General features: G+C 45.4%; 2 protein-coding genes across 10 annotated transcripts in view; one reads left to right on the forward strand and one right to left on the reverse strand.

Annotated features, from left to right (window-relative positions):
* Positions 1 to 1,029, reverse strand: part of INTS9 (integrator complex subunit 9) — a 61,780-nt gene extending 60,751 nt beyond the window's left edge. Inside the window, exon 1 of the mRNA XM_032103586.1 lies at positions 878 to 1,029. The gene's annotated coding sequence lies outside the window, so the exon portion shown is untranslated. The remainder of the gene's footprint in view (positions 1 to 877) is intronic.
* The window catches only part of HMBOX1 (homeobox containing 1), a 107,054-nt gene continuing 92,215 nt past the window's right edge, over positions 189 to 15,027 (forward strand). For 4 of the 9 annotated variants that reach the window (XM_032103587.1, XM_032103594.1, XM_032103591.1 and 1 more), the window contains exon 1: positions 190 to 328. The gene's annotated coding sequence lies outside the window, so the exon portion shown is untranslated. Of the gene's footprint in view, positions 329 to 1,657; positions 2,925 to 4,556; positions 4,667 to 15,027 lie in introns of those variants that run through there. The other 5 variants (XM_032103593.1, XM_032103596.1, XM_032103597.1 and 2 more) reach the window with 3 other exon arrangements.

A 15,027-nucleotide genomic window follows, 5' to 3' on the forward strand; every position in this document is an offset into this window, starting at 1 on the left:
GCTCGGATGTTGATATCAACATGGCGCTTGTCAGACAGACAAAGACAGTCGGTCTGGTGTGATTGAGCCAAAAAAAAAAAAAAAAACCAAAAAAAAAAAAAAAGAGAGGGAGCGGGCGAGGAGGAGGGAGCGGCAGGAGGAGCACCGGGCGGGGAGGGGGCCGTGTCCTCGGGGGGCGTGGGGGGGCTGAGGGATTTCCTCCCCCCTATTGTTCTCGTCCCTCCGCGCCCCCCGTTAATCCCCCCTCAATCTGGGGCGGGGGCGGGCGGGGGGACCCCCCCAGTCCCGCCGGTCCATGGTGAGGCGGAGGCGCCGGCAGCACCCAGAGGTGAGTGTCGAAGGGGGATACGGGGGGGGAGCGGCGGTGGCGAGGGGAGGGGGCGGGCGGGTGGGTGGGCTGGAGGGAGGGAGGGCAGCGGGAAGGGGTCCCCCCTCCGCCGGCACCGCCGGGAGTCGCGCCGAGCCGGAGAGCGGGATGTGCGTGAGGGGGGCTGCCGGGGGCGGGCAGGGGTGGGCAGGGGCAGCCCCTCAGCACGGGCGGCAGAGTTGGAGCCGCGGCTTTGGGGGGCTCCGCGGGTGCCCCCGAAGCGGGGGAGGAGGAGGAGGAAGGTGTCCCCGGGAGGCTGCAGCGGGAGGGCAGGGCACCTTTGGGGTTCGCTGTTCCTGCCATTTGTATATTTATTCCGATTCCTCCCATCTCCCGGGTGTGGGGGCACGGAGTGGCGGCCGCGGAGCCCCCTCAGCCTGGGTGGGTGCTGCGGTTTGGGGGTGTTCGGCTGTTGTTCGCCGCGGAGTTTTGGGGTGGGCTGGTGCGATCCCCGGCGCTCCCTGTCCCGGGGACCCCCGGGGACGGCAGGGGAAGGAGGGAGGCTCTGACCTGCGGGGATGGAGCCGGGCACGGAGCCCTCTCGCTCTGCCGGGGAGTTCTGCCCTGGCTGGGGCTGTGCGAGGGCTTCGGGGGCTCCTTTTTGGGAGCTTTGTGCCGGTGGAGGTCTGGGAACGGGGGTCGGGGTGCTCCAGGGCTGTGAGATCTGTGGCGGCTCCCGGTGCTTTGGGAGGTTTTTGGGGAGGGCAAAGGCGTGAAACCCGAAGGGTGTCTGGTTGCTGGAGAGTTTAACATGGGAACGGGTGGGGGAGGAGGAGGACCCGGAGGGAAGTCATTCCCAAAACGTGCGAGGAGGGCTTGGGTGGGGTGTCAGACGCTTGTGTATTTTGTACTTCTTGGGAAGAGGTGGGCAACGGGGGGGGGGGGGGGGGGGGGGGGGGGGGGGGTGAACGCTTTTGTATCCCGTGCCCGGGATGTTTTTGGGGCAGAACGGTGTGTTAGACCGCAGGAGCGGTCGGGGGAAGCGGCAGGGAATTCTGCTGAAGTGTTTGCCTCGGCTTCGGGGTTAAAACAAAACAGGAGGCGAGTATATTTAGGTGCAGAATACACACCCGAGCCAGACCCCGCCGAGTTGTTCGACCTCAGTTTTGTCTGATGGTTTCTTTTCTTTATTTCCCCCCCCCCCTCCCCCCTAGTTGTTGGAGTGTCTCTTGGTATGTTTGCAGAGCACTTCTTCGGAAGCATTTTGTTCTTTGCGATAGGTCTGGAAAAGCCTTGGTTGGACGTGCTGTTTTTTCCCCAGTTCCTTCGTGTTAGGGACAAAAAAAAAAAAAAAAAAAAAAAAAAAGCTCTTTTTGGGGGTGGGGAAGGAAGAAGGAAGAGGAAATGAAGGTTTAAGCATGTATGTGGAGTCGAGTCCTGTCTCAATTTGTTGAAGTAACACTGGGAGTGTGATTCGGTGGCTTTTAAGTACAAAACGTTTATGAACAAAAACTGGGAAGATTTAAACTTTGTAGGGAGGAAAGTGTTAAAACTGATGGCCAGGGAACGCGGAGCTGGGAGACGCTACCTACGTCCCCCTGCTTCAAACTAGTGGGGATGGAGGGAAGGAAAAAGGAAAACACTGGGAAAAAATACCCCTATAATTTGCATGAATGATGCCACGTAAAATACCGGAGCGAGGAATTGTGCTCTGCAGACGATTTGTGGGCTGGCGAAAGCCTGAAGTGCCTGCTCGGGTCCCGTGATATGACTCGCTCATTTCTGCAGGGCTCATCAGGTACAGGCTCTGCTTCCTTCCTGGGATGGTGCAGCTGGCATTTGATTTCCTCCATGGATGGGAGAGGAGGAGTCCTGTGCAGTTTTTTTCCCCGAGATGATTGCATTTTCTTTGGCCTTGCTGTACCCTGCCTCATTAGTAGGAACTGCATCTATATTTATTTACCATTATACCGTGTCCCTTGGGAAGTGGGGTGTAGTTCAGAGTAGGTATATATGGATTTATCACTCCTAACAATTTTTTTTCCTCCCATCATGCTAGGACCAAATCTGTCAACAGCAAAGAACAAAGTTAATTTATTTCTGTGTTTTGCATCTCCCTTTTTAGCATTTCTTCTCCAAATTGCTAAGAAAACATCTCTGAGGTGGAGAGAGGGGAGAAGGAAGAAAGGGATGGGAAATGTTTGTGCAGGGATGCATTTGTTATCTGCATGTCTGGGGAGCACCGGGCTCGGGAAGGGGCAGGGTTTGTTTCTGCATGTGAAAACTGGGCTTTGGGAATGTTCTCTTCCCTTATGTGAAGATTATTCTTTAGCCCTGCGACAGCCACAACTTTTTCTGTCTGGTTGACAGAATTATCAGACGAGCCTGGGCAGGAGGCTGGGAACAAGGAACTTGTGTTTTGCTCCGCGCTGCCTGTTCTTCCTCCCCTCGTTCCCTTAGCACCAGTGCAAGCACCAGAACAGGCATCAGCATTTTTACTCCTGTGTCATCCCACTGTTCCGAGCAGAGCAGGTCTAGACGACATTGTGGTATGCAGGCTGCCAGATGGGTTACAGGAATGCTACCCTAGGTGAAACGGCAGGATTTTTAAGGAGGGGTAAGGAAATCTGGGAGAAAATCCTGTGTGGATGAGGCCTGGTTATCTCTAGAACTGCTTTACTGAGTGGTCTCAAGCGATCCCCTGGGTTTGTTGACCTTTCTGGACAACGTGCATCTCTCTAGCATAATTCTCTCTGATAATTCCACAGAGTTGGTAGCTGCTGTCAGCTGCAGGAAGCTTATTTTTAAGGCAGTGTCTGTGTGGGTCTTACCGGTCTCTTACAAAGGGATATTAAAAGTTCATGGCTGTGCAGTGTTTTGAAAACTAAATTATTATGAAGTGTTTACTTTATAGTGATAATCCATAGGTTCATGGGAGTGTTTGGTATGTTTTTTCATTGCTGTCTGGATTTGGGAAAACAGTGGAGCTCTGACATTCATTTTTAAAACTAATTTACTTTTTAATAAAATGCATTTTTATTAAGTGTGACTGTTAGGAATTGTTCTCTCATTAACTTTTGGGACTGCTCTTTTTGTGTTGTGTGTCAGTGGGGCAGGGGTGAAATTTGGGTCTTTGGCTGGGGAATTAGGAGAATAATGAAACTGAAACCATGAGAAAGGAGGAAGCTGTACTGTTCCTTATACCAGGGGATCTGGGAAGATGCTTGGTTGTATATGTTAAAAAACAAATGAATTTTCAGGAAGTAACAGCACATTTTAATCTAAAGAAAGCAACTTGTGCTTCACAATGATTTCTGTGCAGAGCTTTTAAGGATGTTACGGAATGACAGGCTATGGTATTGGCATCTGTAGCAAATCTTTTTAATCTTCAAAGTTTAGAATTTGAAATCAAAATATTGTCAGCTTAAGAATCTTACTGCAAAAAAAAAGGATGCCTTTGTTCCTCCTGCCGATAACTTCATGCAGCTTTGATTCTAAAGTCCCCAAAGTTGATTTCACGTTATACTGATTTTAACAAAATGGGGATTGGATTCTGCATACATGTCCTTGCGGGATTGGTCTTTAATTATACCTATGCTGATAATATGATCTTGTGGGTTATCAATGCAATGAGACCAATACTGTGATTACAACGGGGTTTTTAGGACATAATAAGGAGAATTTGATTCTTTTTTTGGAGGGGGGTCTAACGCACAACCCTAAAGCTGGTTTTATTTGTAAGATTAGTAATAAACTGTATTTTAGCACTCTAATATTCATGTATTGACTACAGCTCCCTTCTGACTTGTATTAAGTTAGGATAGTTGGGTAGCAAAGTGTCCTAAGAGTTTGTATTTGAACACTCACTCATGCAAATGGGTTGTGTGGTAGCTGTGAATGCAATTCCCAGGGTAAATGCTAAAGATAAGTGTTTTGACAAATGCTTTTAATTTGGGGAACAATATGAGCAAGAATGACAGGATATGAAAAGAAAGTGCTATTTTTCGTCTCGCAGGTGGCAAACCAAAGTGTAGAGGGATCAACTTGCCCAGGTTCCTACAGGGAGTCTGCGGCAGAACTCGAAATCAGTCTGTGATCTCAAGGGTTTGTCAGGGCTTTAATCAGTTTTTCTTCCTCCCCTCATTAATTGGCTAACTTTGACATTTTGAAAATAAGATCTAGAGATTATTTCTCTTTTCTCCAGTTTCAAACTTTATCACCTGAAGTTTTTTTTTTTTCTCATTTTCAGTCAAGCCTTGAAAACACAAGGTTGGAAAACTTGATCTGAGCAGCACCTCCCTGACATATGATACTATCTCGAAACAGCCCCTGACAAGTGAACCCTCTCATTGAAATCATGTGAGGAATTTTATTACTCAACTCTGAAGATCTTCTGGGGGAAAGGAGGTTGCAAACTATTAACTATGTGGTCTTCATTGCAAGTTGGCAGATAAAATGTTCTTACGTATTTGAGGTTGTCATGTGATCCACAGCCAGAAGTAGAGAATCAGCTTTGTAGTCACTGACCAACTGAAAATTTCATCTTGTCACTGTGAGAAACACATTTATTTCTGTGTTGTGCCTGCAGATTTCAAGTGAATATATCTTTTTCTTTAAACATGCTCTTGGTTATATTCTTCCCCTCTGGACTTGGCGCTCACACAGCGTTAGCCTGGGTCATATGAGCACGTGGAGAAGCTTTTATCCTTGATAACCTTACAATATCTGTTGAGTTTGGGAAGCTCCTGTTCTTTGCTGTTGCACTTGGGTTTAGCAGCAGCTTGGGGTTGGTGCAGGCTTCCTGTGTGACACTGCTGAGCGCAGGGCTCATGTCACAGTCCTGGAGCTGCTGCTGTGACAATTACGGCGTCGTAAAGCCCAACCTAATCAGGGCTGATCGATTTATGGCCATAGCTCGCGTGGTGGCCGGTGCAGTGCAGCTCCAATGGCTCCCACCTGATTGTTCTGGCCGAGCCACTGCCCTCCTTCACTGTTCCATGACACAACAATACTTTGTACCTCTGTTTGTAAATCTCCAGAACTGCTTGACAGAGGTGTTGGTATTTTACAAATGGAGAAACAGAGGCACAAGGGCCGAGTGACTCATGTAAGGTCACGGACTGAGGCAGTGGCACTTCAACTCAGGTGTCTTCCCCATCTGTTGCACTTTCCATCCGTGATATATTGGTATACAGTAACCCTATAAGGAATTTATTGGCTGGCCATCTAATGTGCACATTAAGAATACTTAAGTCCAGAGATTTTTTTTTTTTTTTGGATGGTGGGAGGATTTCCCACTGACTTCTGTGGCTCGACACTTCTCATCCTTATTTATTCAGTTAATTTTCTTGCTTTTAAATCCATTATATTCTACCCCCCATCAGACCAAAAGCAAACTTTCTCTCAAGACTGTGAGAGATGCCCCTCCCAAGACTGTGAGGGATGCCCTTCTTTCTTGCACTGCTTTTCTTCTGCTTCATTTAATAGGATTTTTTTTGGTGTTGGACTTCAGATCTATCTCAGGAATGCACAGGCATGTTTGTCATTTGTTTTGCTTCAGCCCCATGTTAATGCAGACACCAGCATTGAACAAGTACTGTTTTGATGTGCTTTATTAAGAATGAAAAGAAATAATCTATAACTGGTTATTCTCCCTGTGTGGAGATTTCCCTTTCCCAGTTCTAAATCAAAGCTGCAGGCAGAGTCTGAAGTTAAAGTCTGCTCTTAAAACTGGGAACTGCCGTAGTGCTCCTGACAGAGTGTGCTCTGCTTTATCTTTCCTGTGCAGCCAACCAGGAGCTGTGGAAGGTCAGTTCACTTTTTGCTACAGAATTCCACTCTGAATGTTCACTTCATCATTTCATCTTGGTTTCAGTGCAATTACCAGCCTGAAACTTAGTACCAAGCCCTTCCATCAGGTTGTACATGAGTACACCTAAGTCACGTCTGTAATATGGCTTGACAAAGATCCCACTTCGTGTGTGTCCATGGAATGCTGGCAGGTAGTGCTTCCAGTCTCTGTTTGCCCAATGGGTGGAGTGTTGCTTCCAGGAAAGAGTTTCTTCCAGCCTGAGGAAACAAATTTTGACGCCTGCTTCATGCATAGAGGTGGCCTTTTTTTTATTCTCCATATGTACAAGATGTATTTTTAAGCTGTATTAAATTTACATGAATCCCATTCACTGCTGTGGTGGTAGATGAGATCTTAATGTTGGGTTAAGGAACGAATTTACAAGCCAGGCATAAAAATATATTAATTATGTTTGGGTCTGCCCCCAGCTGAATCCTGCTTGTCCTGAGTTCCTGGTATCAGTCTTCTCCCCCCTTCTGAACTTAGTGTTTAAGAAGTCTTTTTTTCTTTTCACTTCCTTAGAATTTTTAAGTTCAGCAGCAGGATAACTACCACTGAAACAATAGTGTAGGCTACTCTTTCAGGGCCTTGTGAACAGCCAGTTTTGTTCTTCTGATAAGCCCTTGCCCTATCAATTGGGAAGTGCAGCATATAGTCATTTCCTGCATTTTGAGCTGCCCGTTTCTTCTGAGCTCTGAGGCAAGCACTGAATCTGCTTTTTGTTCTTACCATGGCACTGTAGTACTGATGGCAGCAGAAAGCAGTTAGTTAGTTCATCAAATACAAGCGCTGTTCCTGCTTGGATATTTATTCTGACCTTTACTTTGGACGGTTTCTCTGCCATGATCAGATTCTCTGATTACAATGTCAGCTTTTACCACAAATCTCTTTGTGATTTAACTGGCAGGGTTTGGGGGTTTGAGCAACTGGGTGTGCAGCAGCTCTGACATGGAAGTGGTGCTTGAGTGTTGGAAAGTTCTTCCTGGCAATGAAATTTCCTTTCTAGGCTCTGCCATAGGTTTTACTTTATGATGCAGGGCAAGCATTTTGACTTGGCTGGCTGGTAGTGAGTGCTGCTGCTCTTGGGAGTAGAAACCTGGATGTCAGAGGTGTAGTTATCCAGAATGAGAACTAGGTATTTAAGCTAATACTGATTTTTCATGCCCCAGGTGGGAGGGGTAAGTAGCTGATCAGAGTTTTCCCCACTAAATTGTATCACACGTGATTTCCAGACATCTTAGTTGGTCGTTCCCTGTTTGTATTTCGTGGGAGTTCCAGCTGTTTAGTGATAAGTCTGAAAAAGAGGGAACTTGCTGAACTTGAAACTCATTCCTCCCTCTTTAATTTCCTGGTCCACAGAAGTTGAGTGATGTTAACATATTGGAGATTCATAAAATTTAAGGCGAGAACAGATAATTAAATTGCCTTCCCTGATATGTTTTATATGCTTTGTATCACAGGCCTTTAAATTTTAATCATTTACTCTGAAACTGAGACCAGTAAATGATGTTTGGCTAAAAACAATTTGAAAGCTTTCCAGCCCTGAGTGTCCATCACTGGTAATTTCAGGCTCATCACTTCTCTTGGTAGTTGTAAGTGGCTGATTTCTAATTTGAATTAGTCTAAGTTCTGCCGCTGGTTCTTGTTAGGATTTTTCTGACAAGATTAGAGCCCTTTAGTATCCAGGACTTTCTTGCCATGAAGGTACTTACACTCTGTAATCAAGTTACTTGATAGATAAGGAAACAGAGTTGAGCTTTTAAGTCTCACTCTGAGGCATTTTCTCCAGCACTCAGATCATCCGGTGATTCTTCATGCTCTCCGTTTATTTTTAACATTGTGGAGACCAAAAACGGTGCTTGTTGCAGCCTGTGTCTGATCCATACCAAATTCCGACGTGCCTTTAGCCCTTTTTGCTGCACAGCCATTGAAAAGGTTCCCAGGAGCCCTTTTGCACAGGGAAATCCTGTTCATGAGCCTCACTGCCCCAGTACTGACATTCTTTACTCAAGTAAAGTCTGCCATTTAGTAGTTACAGTCTGCATTTTTTAGATTATAAATTAGCCTTTGTATTCTGATGGGTTTGGCTTTCCTGAGTTAACTTAAGGCAGGTTTTCAGCCTCTTTTCTCCTGCTGTCCTTTCCTCCTAATAATGTCCTGTTGTGCTACAGCCCTGGTGTCACTCAGATTTTTATCTGCAGTGATAAAAATGTTGAACTGCATCAGACCTTAAATTTAGTGACAAAAAAAAATTAGCATGATGCAATCCCAGGAAGTAGATTAAGAACTGGCTGACTGACAGCTCTTGAATACGGAGCAGCCGATGTGGGTTTCCACCAGAACCAGAGTACGCTCTGTGCATGTGCTTGACTCTGCTCAACTCCATTTGTAATCTCAAAAGGGCGAAGTTAGTCCTTTATCAAGACTTCTGCCATTAAAATGTGCTGACTGGCATTACCGGTGTCCTTGTTCTCGTAATTCTTTACTGGGAAAACACGGATTTTTCTTTTCCTGTTCTTTGCCTGGATGGATAACTGGCTTACAGATTTGCAGATTTGCTCCATTCCCTTGCGGAGCATTGGCAAAATAGGAACACCCACCTGGCCTGGGGTGAAAGGCCTCTTTGGTGCGTGGGTTTTAGGCTGATTTAAATGTTTCTCTGCTAATGGATTTGCTGGGAATCATCTTTTATTGCTGGTGAATTAGAAGGTGCTTCATGTGACAAAGGTGTGTTGCCCCAGTCTACTACTGGGGACTGTTCCCACTACTCGCAGTGGTTTTCCCTTCTACCAGAAAGCTACTGGGGTTTAAATTTTATTAATGGTACTGTATTTGTTTTTTATACTTGAGTCTTGCACTTTTGTTGTTAAGAGAAACATCCCGAGGCTTTTTGTTTCTGGATGTCCTCAGGTGTAAAATGTCAGCGCTCTTGGGGTGGTTGTGGCACATGTGCTGCCAGATCCCTTGGCATTGTGGAAGTGATGAACTTCCAACCAAGCAGCTACTCCTGAAGACACTCATGAATTACCCTTCAGTTCATGGGCATTATTCTCATAAATACTGGTGTCACTCCTCTGTCATACTCAAGTAAATTCTGATTTATTCATAGCACTGTGCCTTCTTGCTTTTTGTTAAAAATGCAGCTGCCTTCGCTTGCTGGCTGTTCCCTTGAATTTCCCTTTTCCTGTCCCAAACTGATTTAGCTTTTACTCCCTTGGTGTTGCAGCTGTAATCAGCAGTGCACAGGAATGTTGTCTTCTGCAGGAGAGGCAGTATTTTTGCCATTGGTTTTTAGGATCCTGGATAATATGGGATCTTGAAACTAAGCCTCATTTAAATACTACTGACAGGAAAAAGTGAAATGTGTGGTGCTTTGGGTTGGTTTTTTTTTCCAGGTGGGTGTTTTTAAGGATTTGCTCCTTGAGAAAGTCCCTATTTTGAAACCTGCAAATTCCAGGCAGATAATGGCAGAGAGGTCAGGAGAGTATCTAAAGTTTGGGATGTCTGCTTCCTTTCTGGCTATCAGGTGGGAAGCTGGCCACAGCAATAGGCTTTGAGGAGAGATTGGGAAGGGGGGAAAAAAGGGGAGAGCACTGAGGCCCAGGATCTTGGAGGCTGGGAACCGCTGTGGAAGCAGCTGTGCCATTTGTACTCCTGCTGTCTGAGGTGTGGAAGTCAAAGGCAAGTGATAGGGACCCAAAGCTGTGGAGTTTTGGTGAACATGGATATTTCCGTTTCATGGCAGCCTCTGAGCTCAGCCAGCAGCTCTCCTGCCTCCTGGTTAAATCAGGATCTGATTTTCGTGTTCCTCTGCTGTCTTCTTGCAGGAGTTGTTTATTGACTGAAATTGTTTCCATATGGCTGCAATGTAGAGCTTGATTACATTAAACATGGTGCTTTCCTGTGGCATTGTAGTGCTATGGGAAGATCATCCCTCTCTCGGTCCCCTTCCAACCTCCCCTTCCTCCATAAAACCTTGGCTTGGAACATGGAACTTTTTCAGGTATTATCTTCTTTCCCCTCTGAGGCTTGTTAAACTGGGATCCAGATCTTTTTTGGGTTGTATTTGATTGCTTAGGTGGGTTACCTTGGCGTACAAATGGCTCATAAAATAGTTAAAATGAAGATTAAAGTGGCTGCAGTTAGAGGGCGTTGCTGGAGCTGGGCCTCCAGGGTGTTAAACACTGAACAAGCAGAAAAGAGTCTCTGCTTCCAAAGAGGTTTGGGACGGTCCATTTGGATTGTATTTGTTGACACTAATGATCAGTTTAAATGCTGCTCCAGGAAGGTGTTAAAATTCCTGCACTCTGGATGCTAGAAGGCCAGATTCCCTGCTTATCTGGAGCCTGGAGGCTGTGTCCAGTTTGTGGGAAACAGATCTGTTTAATGGCAAATGGATGCATCTGTATCTTTGATAAGAATAAAAGCTGATTGTTGGCTAAGTTGGCTGATAAAACCAGCCATGAAGCATCTCTACCTTCTCTTTGTAATTACACCTAAACTTGGGTTTATAACCTGAATTCAAAATCTGGTTTCTTGTTAAAAAAAGTTTTCTGTTTAAATAGGTTAAAATATATAAATGCCTTTTTCTAAAGCCTAAGCCTTTTGCTGTAATGCCTCTGTTTCTTGTAATGGACTCCAACAGTACCTGGGGTGTACAATATAAATATTGTATTTCTACTGCCAGTATCTCAAATCAAGTCAAACCAGTGGAGTGGAGGTTGTCACTCTTGGCTGAGCACATGGAACCAGAGTCTGATGAAGCAGTAAACCTGTTTTTTGACAAAAGTAGCCTCTTCTGCATGTGCATAGAGAATATTTCCTTTATTTCTGTGTATTCAGATAGTTCATATCACAGCCTATTTAATTCAAAACTGAGAAACCATTTGGGAGCTGTAAATGCCGAAATACTTGTTTTCCTCCCCTAACATAAGGTGGAAAAAAGAACAATGAAGGAGGAGATTCACTAATACTGAAATCTTTCCGTGGAGGACACAGCAAGGTTCAATTCATTTAATAAAGAGAATTCATTTGTTTTCACTAAAGCATTTTAAGATGCAAACCATGTTTTTGTAACCCTTTTATCTGTCCTGCACCTATGATGTATCATTCAAGATTAATAAAACTGTAATACACAAAAGCTGGCATTTTAAAATGGTTTTATAAACAGTCTGGGTAATAACCCAGGGTAGAAACCAGAATGCAGGTATGCTGCTCTTCAGGCCCTTGCCTGACTAGAGGATGAAGCTCCAGGTTGGTTTTTTTTTAATTTTAATGGAAAATGAAAGCTTTAAGGGAATATTTAAGCCCCGACCACGGGGTATCCAGTGATGTTCAGGGTGGTCACTCTGAGGTGTCTGTGGCTCAGGGAAAGGCTCGATGAATGTCCCTCAACAAATGTCCCTCCTAATTTAGAGGTGTCTGACTCGTGAGCAGGCAGGTGAAAGGGAGACGGTGACCATGGAGTTGTCATGGCCATCTCCTCTGCTTGTCCTTAAAGGAATTCCTGCTGTCCAGTGCTTGGAGCAAAGGATGTGGACACCTTTTCCGAATTGGGATATTGCAAGTCTTAAAATTGTGGGAGCTGCCTCCCTTCAGCCCGCACTGAGGCACCACACTTAGGGAGGGTGGATTTAAAACCTGTCATTCTGCTTTGTGTTTCAAGATTGCTATTTGTCCAGCATTTCCAATACCGGGAAGAACTTCCTCATGGAAAGGGCTGTCAGACATTGGAGGGGGCTGCCCAGGGAGGTTTGGAGTCCCCATCCCTGGAGGTGTCCAAGGAACACCTGGAGGTGGCACTCAGAGCACTGGGCTGGTGAAAAGGTGGGGATCAGTCACAGGCTGGACTCCATGGTCTCAGAGGTCTTTTCCAACCCAAGTGATTCTGGGATTTTTTTGTTTTTTGTGGATCCTTTGATGGATGGCTTGTACACATTGTGAGGAGGAAAATTCTCACAAAAGGCTGGGGATCGTGCAGCTGGATCCCTGCAGATCCTGATTTATCTGGAAGACCTCTCTACTCCCTCCCTATTTTGTAAAACACTGTGGGAAAGATAGGCTGAAGAAACCTTAGTTTTCTTCTGTCCCTCACACAACCTACTGTGGCTACGTGGGAGCAGAAATTAAGACAAGGACATTTAATTTTAAGTGTTGTCATCTTCACAGAAAGTCACAATTTATCTTTCCTTCTCCCTGTCACAGAGCTTCTCTGTGCTACTTCTCACACATCAGAGCTGCTTTCTGATTCTTACCCATTGCATGACCAACTGAAACGAAAATAAAACTTCACTCCTTTGAGCCCCTCCAGAGCTGCCTTCAAGGAGCAGCTTTACACTAAGGAAGTTTAGTTGGTTTGCCAGTTACTTTTCAGTGATTTCTAGAACTGCTGAAACACAGTGAGTTGGTGAAGATTCTCTGGTGTATTATGTGTGAGCTCGGATATTTGAATATGAAATAGACGAGTACTAAATATCTGCAATTTCCATTAAATTTTGATATCTTTAAGGGATGAGTCCTTAAAACAAGCTCTTACTGACGTTAGAGGTGGTTGGATTGCTCTCTGTTGGCTCTCACAAGAACTGAACTGGAACTATATTGTGGATATTTTGTTTTTAATTAGCAGATCACTGAGTTCTAGGTCCTTTCATATTTAAGAATAATGAATTATCCATTGTTTTTGCTTCTGACAGACTTCTACTGTCAGCCTTCCAGAGGAGACATTGTCCCTCCCTCTAGTTATTTGACAAAACAATTTACTGTGAGCAGCCTTTCCCCCACCCCTCATGGCGGAAATTTGCCTCTGGTGTCCTCCTGGGTGCTGCTTCCCAGCTCTGCTTTATGCTGTCCATCTCCTCCAGGTAAAACCTGCACAGGGATGGGATTGAAACACTTAAACTCCCCTTGCCCACTCCTGAGACTGTGCTGGTCTTCTAGTGAGCAGCGTGTGTTAAATGTCTTGCAAATCGCTGGGTGAAGAGGATGATCCTTCAGTTTTCTTCTAATGAGAATGACTTCTGAGAAGGCTGCAGGCTTGGGGCCATGCTGCCATTGCAGTATTATCAGTACATTTTGGCTGCAAATGTGATTTCTTTTTTCTTTAATATTGAAGGGAGGGGTTATGACTTCTGAGCTATAATTGTGTGGAGACATTACTTGGGCAGACCTCCTAAACTCTCCTGCATTAATTTGGATGTGCTGGATACGAGCTCTGTGCTCTTACAGCTGCTGAGGAGAGTCTTGGACCATGACTGGTGTTCGCAGAAAGAGAAATTGCAAATTACGTGCTTTGATGCTGCACCTCGAGTTTCTCTTGCTTGTTTTCCCTGCTACTGTTGATGGTCTTTCTTTTGTATCTGTTCCCGTGCCATTTGCAGTCACAGTTCCCAGTTCTAAACTTTGCTCAAACCCAGTTTTGACTAACTTTTCGGTTTTGGCCTTAACCACCAAGCAAAAGATTTAGCAACGTTCTCTGAGGTTTCAGAAACTACCCTGCTGGGCCATCCCTACCCCACGGCTCTGAGACTGCTGGGCTTCATAGGAAGATGTATTTTTGTAGTCCAGTCATTACCCCAGCACCAACCTAAATCCAGGTGGATCATCATGTTCCCGCACAGTTATTTTTGGAGCAATTGGACTGGAAAGTTGCACTTCAAGGGGGGGTTAGACTGGACAAGCTTGGGAGGTGCCGTCCAACCTCTCCAGTTCTGTGGTATGTGCAAAGGGAAATTAAACTGATAATTTTCATGGAGATGCATCCCTGTGCTTTTCATTCTGCCCCCAGTTCTCTCTCTCACCTTACTTTTGGAAAGTGGAGCTTTTGAAGTGTTTTACTATGGTTCTTAAAGACATGCAACTCTTACTGGATTGAACACTGGCTGGCACAAGGGAGAGCTAGAAGGCAATTGTTTAATTGGCATTTTACATGGTAGACTTTGTAATTGGAGATTCAGTGAGGCTTCTGCTTTGCTGCTCTTTTTCTGCAGGGCAGCAGTGGTGCAAAAATAAGGGGGTATGTCCTGAAAGCGTTGCCTGGAGCTGGCTCTCATCTGCACCACCACAGAGCTATGCAGGTTTGTGCCTCTGCTTTTGGGCAGTTATAAAGTAATGTTTATGCAAGAATTGCAAAACTCAGCATAGAGACTGAGTTCAGTTAAAATCAGGTGTAAGAAATATGCTGTTGTGGTCAGATCAGAAGCTTGCTTTATCTCTGGCACAAGCAAGGCTGGATAATGCCGTGGTGGATGCTGAGGAGAGCCTAGAACATTTGACCCCTCCGCAGCATATCCTTGCAGTCATCCTCATTGTGGGCTGCAGGTGTTCTGGATATCCTCTGTGTCCCCCCTTTCCCACCCAAAGAGAGGTCCAGACGTGTTCCATTGCGGTGTTTTCTCCTGTTGGGTGTTCCATACCCGGATCCCAGGTTAGCCCTTGTGAAGGGAGGTGCTGTTAGTTCAGTTCCTAGTGAGCCAATGGCCTTAATTTCTAATTTAAGTCACCTTTTTTTTTAATTTGGCTTATTTAATTCTTTTTTTTTTTTTTTTCCAACCCCTGTTCAGTCCTGTGCCACTTTAAGCATGAACAAATACAGTATTTAAACTCTGTGAGCTGGATGGTGAGTCCTTCCCTTTCCCATCCTCACCAATGTGTTGACAGGGCTGTTTAGTAACTCTCTCACATGGTTCAGATGGAATCAGTCGGGAGAACATGGACCTCTGTAATTTTGTGCTTGATCCAGCTGGGATAGTTTTGCTGAAAGTGATTTGGGGGGTGTTCAAAGTTCTGAGCCAGCAGGACCCTGCAAGCGCTCAGCCCTGGCAGGGAGGGAGGGCAGGACACAGCTTGGATTTCTGATGGATCTGCATCCAGA

The sequence above is a fragment of the Corvus moneduloides genome, chromosome 3 (genome assembly GCF_009650955.1).
Source record: "Corvus moneduloides isolate bCorMon1 chromosome 3, bCorMon1.pri, whole genome shotgun sequence".
NCBI classification, from domain to species: domain Eukaryota; kingdom Metazoa; phylum Chordata; class Aves; order Passeriformes; family Corvidae; genus Corvus; species Corvus moneduloides.